The sequence below is a fragment of the Penaeus japonicus genome, unplaced genomic scaffold (genome assembly GCF_977035675.1).
Source record: "Penaeus japonicus unplaced genomic scaffold, GWHDUDI00000001_assembly GWHDUDI00000039, whole genome shotgun sequence".
NCBI classification, from domain to species: Eukaryota; Metazoa; Arthropoda; class Malacostraca; order Decapoda; family Penaeidae; genus Penaeus; species Penaeus japonicus.
This window is the reverse complement of record NW_028234441.1, coordinates 20,139,502-20,149,501: the sequence shown is the minus strand read 5'-3', so window position 1 is coordinate 20,149,501 and position 10,000 is coordinate 20,139,502. Positions and strand designations below refer to the sequence as shown.

General features: G+C 37.3%; 1 protein-coding gene across 10 annotated transcripts in view; it reads left to right on the top strand.

Annotated features, from left to right (window-relative positions):
• Nucleotides 1-10,000, top strand: part of LOC122264116 (glutamate receptor ionotropic, kainate 2) — a 65,322-nt gene that overhangs the window by 3,893 nt on the left and 51,429 nt on the right. The window lies entirely within an intron of this gene.

Here is a 10,000-nt window from a genome sequence, read left to right as displayed (position 1 = left end):
ATCATCACACCCACCATCATAATTATCATAATAATAATCATCATAATAATAATCATCATCATCACCATCACAATCACCATCATCATTCTTATTAATATCATCATTACAACTAATACTATATTTAGCCTATTATTTTACATGTATTATCATCACAGTTTTATCGTAATTATTACTACAAGTAGCAGCACTTCCATCATCATCATATATATTATTATTACATGAAGATAACATTGTTATGTAAATGATATTTAAATGTCATACATACTTCTTGGTACCTAAAATGTTTGGGATTTTTAAAGGTAATAGGGAGGGAAGGGAAGGGAAGGGAAGGGAGGTAGAGGAAGGGAAGGGAGGGAGGAAGGAAAAGAAAGGAGGGGATGGAGAGGGGGACAGTAGAAGAGGAGAGACGGTATTTTTTTTTTTTTTTTTTTGTGCGTCTTGCTGTGGGTGCAGAATACCACGGAGCTCGCCAAGTAAATATATATATATATATATATATATATATATATATATATATATATATATATATATATATATATATATATACACACACGTCTCTATATATGTATATATATATACATACATATATATATATATATATATATATATATATATATATTTATATATTTATATATATATTTGTAATTTTTTCCTCCGATTTTTTTTTGGGGGGGTGGGGGGGAGAAGATACCTCATGAGCTATGGAATGTGGCTACACAATTATGAAGTTTACGAGACTAAAAGCTTCGTGTTAAAAATACAGAATCATTAAGTCATACAGGCATATATGTACATCAATAATATAATGACAACTGTACAGTGATATTGACTGAAGGCCTCATAATGAATGCTTTAGGTATAAAAAAGACATAATTATACATAAAAAAATGACAGTTAGGACCAACGAATACGGGGAGAGGTTATACGAAAGAAAGGAAATGAGCAAGTGACAGAGATACATGCTAGCAGATGGAAGATCGTGTTTTCTGTGCTATATAAAAATGAGACATTCGCCTTACTAAGATCTAAACAAAAGAGAACTACAGAAATTAAACAAAACCTCACCTAGAGGATATTAGAAGAACGGTGCTAATTGATGCTACAGGTGTCGAGTGAAAGCACCGAGTTCTGAAGACCTCGTCAGGTATTGAGGAACTAACTGTAAGTGACACGCGAAGGACGATGTCAGCTGACTCTCCTGTGTTGGGTTTTTAGAAGGCTGACGCCATATTTGTAGTCCTGCAACAGGTTTTGGAAGTAATGTAGCAGATATTGCGAGATGGGGTCTTCTAGTACAGAAGTCGACGAGCGCTTCTTCAGAGGGCCTTGCTGTGAGCATTCCACGTAGCTTGCCATAAAATATAATGTTTAGTGGAAGAGGAGCTGCCACCAATGTACGGTCTTGTTTACTCACTCTCTCTTAAAGGGGTTGCCGGTTTGGATTTAAGTTGCCGCAGATTTTACGCTTATTTACGTGGGAGTTCATTTCATGGTGTACTCATCAGGAAACATACAAAATATCTGAATATCGACTATAACAATAATTACATGAATTAGGATACTGACTGACCATGCCCTAACGAACATCTTGGACGTAAACAAAATATAAGTATACGTAAAGATACAGGCATAATATCATAAAAAAAAATCTTAGCGAGCAGTTACAGTTAGATCAGCATGCTCTAAAATCTGTTCGTCCTTGTCTATTTTTTTTTCTTTTTTATTATCGTAGAAGTGGAAGAGGATAGTAAGACCGGAAGTATATGGTTTTGCAGTTATGCAAGAAAAGGAAGATTATGGGAAATGATCACTGCAGAAAGAAGGGAGGGAGGAAAGGTGTAAGAGAGGAAAGACAGGTAATATAAAGAAGGAAAGAGGAAGTGCATAAGAGAAAGATAGAAAGAAAGGAGATAGGGAGGACTCAGAAATACAAGGTAGGATAGAAGAGAGAGATAGAAGGGGAGGCAGAAGGGAAGGGATAAGGGAAAGAGGGAGACTTGCTCTAAGATAAAGAAGGAAAGAGGAAGGGCATAAGAGAAAGACGGAAAGAAAGGAGATAGGGAGAGTCCTTGCTCCAAGATGGCAAAAAAGTCGAGGAAGTTGTGGCACTGCACATCATCTCGCTGGTGACACGTGTCTGGCACCGGCGCTGCCTCCTCGGCTCTTCTCTTTCGATCTTCCTTCTCCTTCTTTCTTCCTGCTCTTTACTAAAGTTGTTCACTTGCATGTATGTGTGTGTGTGTGTGTATATATATCTATATATATATATATATATATACATATATATACATATATATATATATATATATATATATAGAGAGAGAGAGAGAGAGAGAGAGAGAGAGAGAGAGATGTATGTATATATATATACATATATATATACATATATATACATATGTATATATATATATATATATATATATATATATATATATATATATATATATATATATATACATATGTGTGTGTGCATGCGCATGTGAAAACAGAATGATAGATTGATATCTCTTCATCTTCATCACCATCACATCTTACAGAATGGAGAAAAACGGAAGAAAAATAGAAAAGGAAGAGAAATGAAAAATAAATAGAAAAGCATGAATAAAGATAAGGAAGGAAATCCAAAAAGACATAACAACATCAAGCAAAAAGACGATTGTCTGGACCAAAGAGTGTGAGCGATAGATGAAGCGTTGGAAAACGAACGTGGAAATGAAACGCAATGAATGATGAAACACAGTGAAAGATAAAAGATAATGAAAGATAAAAGAAAATTAAAGATAAAACACAATGAAACATAAAAGGAAATGAAAGAAAAAACACAATGAAAGATAAAATACAATGAAAGATAAAACACAATGAATGATAAAAGAAAATGAAAGCTAACACGCAATGAAAGATAAAAGAAAATGAAAGATAAAACACAATGAATGATAAAACACAAAGAAAGATAAAACACAATGAAAGATGAAAGAAAATGAAAGAAAAAACACAATGAAAGATAAAACACAATGAAAGATAAAACACAATGAATGATAAAACATAATGAAAGATAAAATACAATGATGATAAAAGAAAATGAAAAATAACACACAATGAAAGATAAAACACAATGAAAGATAAAACACAAAGATAAAATGCAATGAAAGATAAAAAACAAAGAAAGAAAAAAAAACACAATGAAAGATAAAAGAAAATGAAAGACAACACACAATGAAAGATAAAACACAATGAAAGATAAAAACCAAAGAAAGAAAAACACAATGAAGGATAAAACACAAACACCGGATGGAAGGCGCCACATTACGAAGGACAGAAATGTGTTAGTGGATGAGACAATGTTGAGAAAATGGCGGAGAAAATAAGTGTTTTAGTGAAGAGGTTGTACAAGTGAAGAAAGAACACTTATATGACATAGCGACAACGAGGGAATAAGGTGATTGGAGGTGATATAAATTGAAGTGAATTTCCCTTTAGGTTAGGAAAAAGGAATGGATATATGACGAGGAAAGAGAGAAGTTGTAGAAAAAAAACGTTGAGAGGTAGAGCAGTGATACTGAAAACGCAATAACCGTATGAGAAGAGATACATTATGTGTTTTTGAAATAGAGAAGCATGTCAGAGTATGAGCAGAGGGTATAGTGGAGAACACGAGTGTGTAAGTAAAGAAAAGAAGAGATTGTGACGAATAGAAAGTTTTTTTTATTTTTTTTATTTACAGATGAGTATCAAGGATGAATATAAAATACAGATATTGTGACGAACAGGAATTATTTTTTTATTTTGTTATTTACAGATGAGTATCAAGGATGAATAGAAAATACAGTAAAGAAGTGTTTAGTGAAAAAATAAGAGATATTGTGAAGAACAAAAACGTATAACTAATAAACAGAAGCGAATTCGTGATGGACATAAGTACGTTAGTGAAGGAGAGGGAATAGACACACAGACAAGAATGTCATAATTAGATTCGTAAGGCAATGTACTTACAGGTTATATTAGTTTATTCCGGGGTCAGGTACGCGGTGTTTCCCGTTTTCTGTTGGTATTTTGACTTGCTGTCGGGGGGATACTATCCTAATTGCGGATGAGAGTAACGAATGTTCTGAATATTTCGGTGTATTACTCACTTTTAGTTAGTTGTACCCGTTACCGACTCACATCATATATACCGAAGGTAACAATGCGTCATATGATCTAATAAACAAATAGATTTATAGATAAGTTAATAAAATAATTAAAGAGAGGAAAGGTAGAAGAGAAGGACCCAGAAAATTGGAACTTTACCAAAGACTTTGATGCCAAGAATTCTCGAAATATTGAACTGTACCAAGACACGCTCGAGACAATCCCTTCTGTTGGATAATAGGTTAGTTTCATTAAACACAGACGGGGAAATCGGGAGAATGATTGTTACTATTGCATTATCATTTATTTTATCATGTTTGTATTTTATTTTATTTCATTTTGATTCTTTTAATTTTTTTAAGTTATCATGAAGCGGTAAATTAGAATAGGAATAGGCCTGTACACATATTTGCACAGATAGATAGACATATAGAATGAAAAAGAATATGTTACCGTTTAAATATATATTTAGATAGGGATGTACACCTGATATATTGTGAAAAAGAACCTGGCAACAGTTAGTTAGACCTTCAGGAATAAAAGGGCATAAAAATGTGACAGAGTAGGCGTGGTCTCGTAGGAGGAGGGGCATCAGGGGCATCGTGTAGAAAGTGGGCAGAGACATATATTAAGTGGATGAAGGTATATGATAAAGATGAGGTGGAAAGTGGATGGAATTTTGTGAAACTGGGTGGAGTTACATGCTTAGTGGGAGGAGTTCCACGGAAAGTGGGTGGAGTTACATGGAAAGTGGGTGGAGTTACATGGAAAATGGGTGGAGTTATATGGAAAGTGAGTGGAGTTACATGGAAAGTTGGTGGAGTTACATGGAAATTCGGTGGAGTTTCACGTAAAGTGGGCGGAGTTATACGTAAAGTGAGTGGAATTCCATGGAAAGTGTGAAGTACATGGAAAGCGAGTGAAATGACATGAATATCAGGTGAAATTATGTTTAATGTGAGGTGTTACATGGAAAGTGACCTTCATAGCTAGTGGATGGAGTTGTTTAGGTATCGGTCCATGCTTAGTGGGAGGAGTTACAGGGAGGCTGGGCGGAGTCATACGACAATAAGGGTGAGAGATAGGAGAAACAAATAGAGAAATTGAGAGAGATTCATAGACAGAGAGATATAAATATAAAGTAGACAGAGAGATATAAATATAAAGTAGACAGATATATAAATAAATTGATTGGTAGAGGTGGATAGTAGATATATAGATAAAGAGAGAGACTGAATGAGTAAGGGAGTGAGTTAGGGAGTTGGAGAGAGAGAGAGAGAGAGCAACGAGAGAGAGAGAGAGAGAGAGAGAGAGAGAGAGAGAGAGAGAGAGAGAGAGAGAGAGAGAGAGAGATAGAGAGAGAGAGAGACTGAGCATCAGTTACAAACACTCCGACGAAAAGAAAACAACAGTAAAGAAATCTACATACATAAAAAAAAAAACAATGAAAAAAGGTGAAGGAGAGAGAGAAAAAAAATCTCACACAAAAAAATCCCAGTCTATATCACTCCCATCAGAAGAAGCGAAAGGCAAAATGTTTCTCACTCTGTGTTAATTTTGGCTCCGATCAGCTCCCCCTCCCCCTCCCCTCCCCCTCCCCCTTTCCCTCCCCCTGCACCTCTACCCCCCCTCCACCCCACACACTCACACACAAACACTCACGCCACAGAAGTTGTTACTCCCCGGGTTGTTGTTCCCGAGGCGCAGGAGTTTGTTTGGTTGGGGTAAGGTGAGACGCATCGTAGGGCTCGCTGTGTGTGTGTGTGTGTGTTGGGTCTCTGACAGGGAACATCTGGTTGTGATGGAGGGGAAGGTAGGTGGAAGGGGAGGGTGGGGAGTAATGGGAGGAGAGGAGGGTTAGAATGGGGAAGGAGGGGAGGGAAGGGGAGGTAAGTTGGAAGGGGAAAGGAGAGGAGGGGAGGGGAGGGGAGGGTTAGAAGGGGGGAGGAGAGGAGGGGAGGGGAGGGTAAATGGGAAGGGGAAGGAGGGGAGGAGGGGGTAAGTTGGAAGGGAAAAGGAGAGGAGGGGAGAGAAGAGAAAGTAAGTTGGAAGGGGAAAAGAGAGGAGGGAAGGAGAGGGTAAGTCGGAAAAGGGAAAGGAGAGGAGGGGAGAGAAGGGGAGGCAAGTCGGAAAGGGGAAAGGAGAGGAGGGGAGAGAAGGGAAGGTAAGTTGAAAGGGGAAAGGAGAGGAGAGGAGGGGAAGGTAAGTTGAAAGGGGAAAGGAGAGGAGGGGAGTTGAGGGTAAATGGGAAGGGGAAGGAGGCGAGGGGAGGGGTGAGGAAAGTAAGGTGAAGGGAAAGATGGGATGCAAAGCGAAGGGAGGGGAGTGTCGGTTCGGAGGAAAGGGAATAGGGCGTAAGGGAAAAGGAAACAAGAGTGGGAATAAAGAAACAGGAAAAGGAAGATAAAAGAAAAAGAAGGAGAAGGGGAAGAAATGATGAGAAAAAGAAGAGAAAAGACCAATAGAAAGAGCGGTGGAGGATATGAGTATAGATAGGAAAAAAACAACAACAACATAAGTTAAATGAAATGGAAAGAGGGAACAGTGATGAAGGAGTAAGAAGAATAGAAAAGTAAACCGGAAAAAAATAGAAGAGGAAGAGAGAGAGTGAGAACGAAAGAGAGAGAGAGAGAGAGAGAGAGAGAGAGAGAGAGAGAGAGAGAGAGAGAGAGAGAGAGAGAGAGAGAGAGATTTGATTTTGATTTTGATAATTTTTTTTCATACTATATACAGTGTATACTCATGAATAGTCATAGGAAATATGTCTAAATGGTTTATACAGTTCATGTTAGATTCTAAGACATACATTGTTGGTGAAGCAGATATTACTGTGACCCTGTCAATTGATATGCTAGGGCAAAGCTACACATAAGACATAAGACTCCTGTAATTTCCTCCATCTTATCATAATCTTGACTAGTTATCGGTACAAAATGTAAGTAAACAAATGAAAAATATGGATATAAAATTCACTTCCCATCTTTTTCTCTCTGTCTGGTGTAGTGCATGTAAATATAAACCTCCTTTTGGTAAGATCACAAATACTTCACTTCCCTTATATTGCATTGAAATATTACATAGGTATATATTATGTATTCATTACATACCGCGGTAAAGGGCCGTCCACTCTTTAGCTTCTACTACTGAAGGTGTATCATAAAACTCTCTCTCTCTCTCTCTCTTTCTTTCTCTCTCTCTCCCTCACACACACACATACTCACTCTCTCTCTCTTTCTCTCACTCACTCTTTCTTTCTTTCTCTCTCTTTCTCTCTCACTCACTCTCTCTTTCTGTCTTTCTCTCTCCCTCTCCCTCTCTCTCTTTCTCTCCCTCTCTCACTCACTCTCTCTTCCTTACTTTCTCTCTCTCTCTTTATACATACATACATACATACATACACACACACACACACACACACACACACACACACACACACACACACACACACACACACACACACACACACACATATATATATATATATATATATATATATATATATATATATATATATATATATATGTATGTACATATCACTGACGATAAACCATCAAGAGTAAATCCACGCCAACACAGGCAGACCTTTGATAGCCCATGGAATGACTTAAATGCTTTAATATTTAGCCAGAGTTTGTTTACGTTGGACCCCTTCCCGGGTGGATTGACAGCGCTTGGAAGGAAAAGGGAGGGAGAAAAAAACAAAAAACATGAAAGGGTGGAAGACTTAGAGTTCTTATCGAGTGAAGGAGATGAAAGTGAGGGAAAGGAGAGAGGGGATGAGGGAGGGAGGAAGAGGGAAAAGGAGGGGGAGAGATGGGATGTATTTCTTTTGTATGTTTCTGTGGTAGTTTTATTTGAATACGTTATTACTATTTTCATCATCAATAATTCATCTATGCTAATAACTATTACTGAATTATAAAATGATATCCTTGCTGCTATTATTCTCACTATAACTATTTTCACATATCAATTTCGTTACTTCTTTATCGTCATGATAATTATAAACATCATCATCATTACCATCATCAATACTATCTTTATTATTATCAGTATAACATTAACAGTTTTTTAATTACAATAATGATGATAATGCACAATCATTGTCATCATTATCATCATGTTCGCCATCATTATTTCCATTCATATCAATGTCTGTTATCAAATCACCATTATCATCATCATCTACTCTACTACCATATTTCCTCATCATCATTATAAACATTATCCTGATCCTATAATCTTATCATACAGTTGATGTTAACAAAGGCACGCATCCACTCCCTCCCCAAATCCCGTTTTCTGTCGGTTCCTTTTCCGTGTTTTAACCGACGTAAACAAAGGGCCATGCGGTGAAACCCGAAACCCAAACCTTCAGAAGGTGATGGTGTTTTCAGGTGTGTTATTATGGCAGGGGAAGAGAGGGAAAATAGATAAAAATGCATTGGGTATGTTTGTTCGTTAGCTGCTTTTGATATTGTGTGTATGTGGATAAGTGTATTCATGTGTATGTAAGATAGGGAGAGGGAGGGAGAGGGGGAGAGGAGAGAGAGAGAGAGAGAGAGAGAGAGAGAGAGAGAGAGAGAGAGGGAGAGGGAGAGGGAGAGGGAGAGGGAGAGGGAGAGGGAGAGGGAGAGAGGGAGGGAGGGGGAGGGAGAGGGAGAGAGAGAGGGAGGAGAGGGAGAGAGAAGGAGGGAATGAAAGAGAGAGAGAGAGAGAGAGAGAGAGAGAAAAAGAGAAAGATAGATAGATAGAGAGATAATGAGAGAGAAAGAGAGACAGAGAGAGAAAGAGAGATAAAGCCAGAAAGGAAAACAAGAAAGCAAATTCAATCTCAACCTACATTATCTTTGAAAATACAAATTCATACCCTTCATACGCAACCTGATAAGAGAGAAGAAGAAAAAAGAAAAAGAAAAACCGTCACATCGGTTTAAACAAAACAAACAATATAATAAGACAAAAAAAATCCCTGTATCTTTTTCTTCAGCAATCCTTCCTCCTGTAATTATACTTATTGGAAAACGGATCTCATTTTTACAGAACAAAAGCAGAAAAATAAAACAAAGGAAAAACAAAGGACCGTTTCATAAAGCAAGAAAATAAGTTTGAGATTTATTTTTTTTTTTTGTGTCGTGACAGAGGTAAATATAACTCAGGTAGGTAGGCAGTCCAACAAAGACGCACATACATACTTACACTGATACGCACATACCTAGTTGGAGTGCCTGTGTTAATTTCTAATATATGTTCGCTCTTATAACATTATATAATTATGGAGATTATGCTTTACACTATCTTATGATGTAATGAATCCATTAGAGACTTTTTTTTTTACTTTGACGAGTTATTTGAGACAAGTGATTACGTACATCTCAAAAGGATGAGGTAACATCCATTAGAGAGAAAGAGTAGGAGAGAAGGAGAGGGTGAGAGAGAGAGAGAGAGAGAGAGAGAGAGAGAGAGAGAGAGAGAGAGAGAGAGAAAGAAAGAGAGATAGAACAAAACAGACAGACAGACAAGCAGACAGAGAGAAAGAAAGAGAGAGAGAGAGGAAGACAGACAGACAAAGACACATCATTTTCACCATCAGTTCTCACACTTTCAACACCCATTTCACCACCAAAGACACACGATTCTCAACTCTAAACGCATGCCATATCCGCCAACAAGCATGTGAAAATACTCCCCCTATCAGAAGACACCTCCAAAGGGGCACTTATTGGCACATGTTCTCCCACACGAATATTTTGGTGTTTAGTTTCCTCGAGGAGAGAAATAAAGGTGCTTTGTTGAATTCAATTGGTAGATGGATTTATTAATTGTGAAGGAATGCGATTTTGTATAGAAAGAAAGATATATGTATATATAG